This window comes from Hippoglossus stenolepis, chromosome 1 (genome assembly GCF_022539355.2).
Source record: "Hippoglossus stenolepis isolate QCI-W04-F060 chromosome 1, HSTE1.2, whole genome shotgun sequence".
Classification (NCBI taxonomy): Eukaryota; Metazoa; Chordata; class Actinopteri; order Pleuronectiformes; family Pleuronectidae; genus Hippoglossus; species Hippoglossus stenolepis.
Genome location: NC_061483.1, coordinates 32748820 through 32751818, shown reverse-complemented (window position 1 = coordinate 32751818; position 2999 = coordinate 32748820). Strand labels below are relative to the sequence as shown.

Here is a 2999-nt window from a genome sequence, read left to right as displayed (position 1 = left end):
AGGGGACATAGCATGCAAATTCCACTTTGTTAGTGCTTCTACAGGTTAATGTGGGTATCTGGCATGTCTACCAACCCAAAAACTCTGGGAAAAAAACACTTGCGCGTTTTGTTATAGTTCCTCTAAGTCAGAAACGTCATGCTTGAGCGACTCGATTGAGCTTCCTGGTTTTTGTGTCGTAACAAGGAACTGGAAGTCTCCCTACCTGGTCTTGGCCCACCCTGCAGAAACAGATTTACTGTGATCAACTGAAACGTGAGTATTTAAAGTCACATCTGCATTTGAAGAGCAGCTGTTTAAAGTAGCATTACGTCTCCTAAAGCTCTTTATTCAGAGTATTGGTGTTAATGTGTTGTAACGTGTTAGTGAAAACTAGAAATATGATTTTAAAACAACAACATTTCATGCCGGTGTTTCTTTTCAGCGCGTATCTCCTATATAAGTGGGGGAACATTTCATCTAACTGGTAGCAGGAAGATTGTAAATTAAACAGACAGAATACAAGATATATTGATATTATATCAAATTTTATTTAAAATCTGTTGTTTCCAGTACATGCCGTGCAGCCATACCAGATGTAGATGTAATCGCGCGCACGACTAGTGAAAACTAAACCTGTCGGCTACATTCAGTTTTTACATCGTTAATCTTAGGCAGACTTTACTGAATTATTGTGTTAAATAAGTGGACATGCAGAATAATGTATTTTTTTGTCACATAAATAAATTATAGGAAGTGTAACTTTACTAGAATAGACATTCACATAGAGAACCTGAGGCTGATGTCCACCACCTATTTCCTAAGCTGAAATGATTATGATCTGATGAACTTTGAAGTAATAAACTTTTATTTTTACCATGTAAAAGTCTGTTAAGGAGTTAACCTGGCACATGTATGACTTTACGTATCTGTGTATTTGTGTTGAATGTTCCTCTGGGTGACTCAGACAGCCTGCACCTGTCCAACATGAGACACAACTGGAATCCAACCAGACTGAACACTGAGTCATCACTTCAACACTGACTCCAGGTACAGACCTGTTTTCATAACTTACAAACAATCAAAGCAAAGTATTGCACATAATACATAATGCATTAAATTATAAATGCAATACTATTAATGTGGAAGAACTCCATACTGTACATTCATTGTCTTGGTAGTGCACTGTTTAATCCAAAACCATATTCAAATACATAGTTGAATATCCACAGAAAATAAGGATACAAACTTTGTTCATAAGTAACACTTCCTCTACAATAATGCCATACTTTTATGTTTCCTGTCATTTTATTAGGGACAGACGAGCCTGAAGGACACAGCTGTGCTGACCGTGTTCTGTCTCTTATGGCAAAGAAGAAAAATAAAACACTGGGTTTTTATCTAAAGTGTATCAAATCAGAAAGTAAAAGATAAACATTGTTCTGATAAGTGTTCATTTTTTTAACCAACCATAATGAATATAGAAATTAACTCTATTATCCATGACACTTAGCAATGACTGCCAACTCTAAACAGCTGCAGGCCATCTTTAGTTAAGGGAGGAAAACATGAAGTGTTGTGCAGATGAAGCTGGTGCAGGTCGTCCTCATGTTGACCAGCCTGAAGCTGCCGATCTCCACCATGTTGCTGCTGCCACAGTGGATGCTGAGGACATCAGGTGCTGCAGTGCTTCATCTAATGAAAAGAAGAAACTCACTATAAAAGGATGTTTTATGTTGTGTATGTTCCAGCAAAGACTGGTTCTTACAGTTTATTCTGTGTTCAGCAGGTGGAAGCACCACAGATTTCAGACAGAACCGATGTACTGGGCTCTGGGTTTGTACCCTCATGGTTAAATGCACATATTGTAAGTCGCTTTGGATAAAAGCATCAGCTAAATGAAATGTACTGAAAGAAATAAAACATTGTACGAATAGATAAAATGTCTTTCTACCTCATCTGTAATATTCAAGGTGATAATCTCCCACAGAGCTGTTGATAACAGTCCACATCAAGTCTCTCCACTTCTCTCAGTGTGAAAACATAATTATATAATAAATATGAGAACCAACAGTGCTGTGTGGAGATTATAATCATATCTAAACTGTCTAATTCACTGTAAATTCCATAACAGGCTAAATAAACAAGGTGGCAATAGTAATGGTGGTTATACCAGCATGTATCAGAACATTTGTGAAACATATAGTTACTATCACATGCAACTTACACATGTAGCGTATTCATATTAACTTATTAACTTATTAAAATTAAAATCAAGTCACAACCAAACACGACTGTAGTAGTATAGTTAATTTGCTTCAATCTGTTCATTACACGTGTTAAATAAACGGTAACTTTTATAACAATTACATATTAAAAACCACTTGAGGCATGTAAGCAAATGATTATGATAATAGATAAAGCAATAGGTTTTGTTGTTGTGTAGTTTCAAGGTTACTTACCTCTAGTGAGTTCGTTGTAAACATCGCGACCATCCTGAAGCAGCAACACCGCAGCGCTAGCCGGTTAGCAGCCGCGGTTAGCATGTAGCCTAGCTCCTTAGCCTGAGCTAACCAGGTAACGTTGCGCTCTGCGGGCGTGGCTCAGCTGTCAGTCTCACGCCCCTCTGCCCATTTATTGGTAGCAGGAACTAGAGGAGTCAGCACCAGCAAGATGGCGCCGGGTGAACGCCTACTACTAGCCTCATTTTCACTCTTCAGAAACCAACGGGTGACGTCACGGACCCTACGTCCATTATATATACAGTCTATGGGCGTAACGAGGGGGACGGGGGCAAGGCCATGTAGGGAGACTTCCAGTTCCTTGTTATGACACAAAACCCAGGAAGCTCAATCGAGTCACTCAAGCATGACGTTTCTGACTTAGAGGAACCATAACAAAACGCGCGAGGGTTGGTAGACATGCCAGATACCCACATTAACATGTAGAAGCACTAACAAAGTGGAATTTGCATGCTATGTCCCCTTTAAAACAAATTTTGTTTTTGTTTATTATTTTAG

General features: G+C 38.7%; 1 protein-coding gene across 1 annotated transcript in view; it reads right to left on the bottom strand.

Moving 5' to 3' along the window:
- Positions 1 to 2999, bottom strand: part of LOC118106041 (anoctamin-9) — a 207854-nt gene that overhangs the window by 42280 nt on the left and 162575 nt on the right. The window lies entirely within an intron of this gene.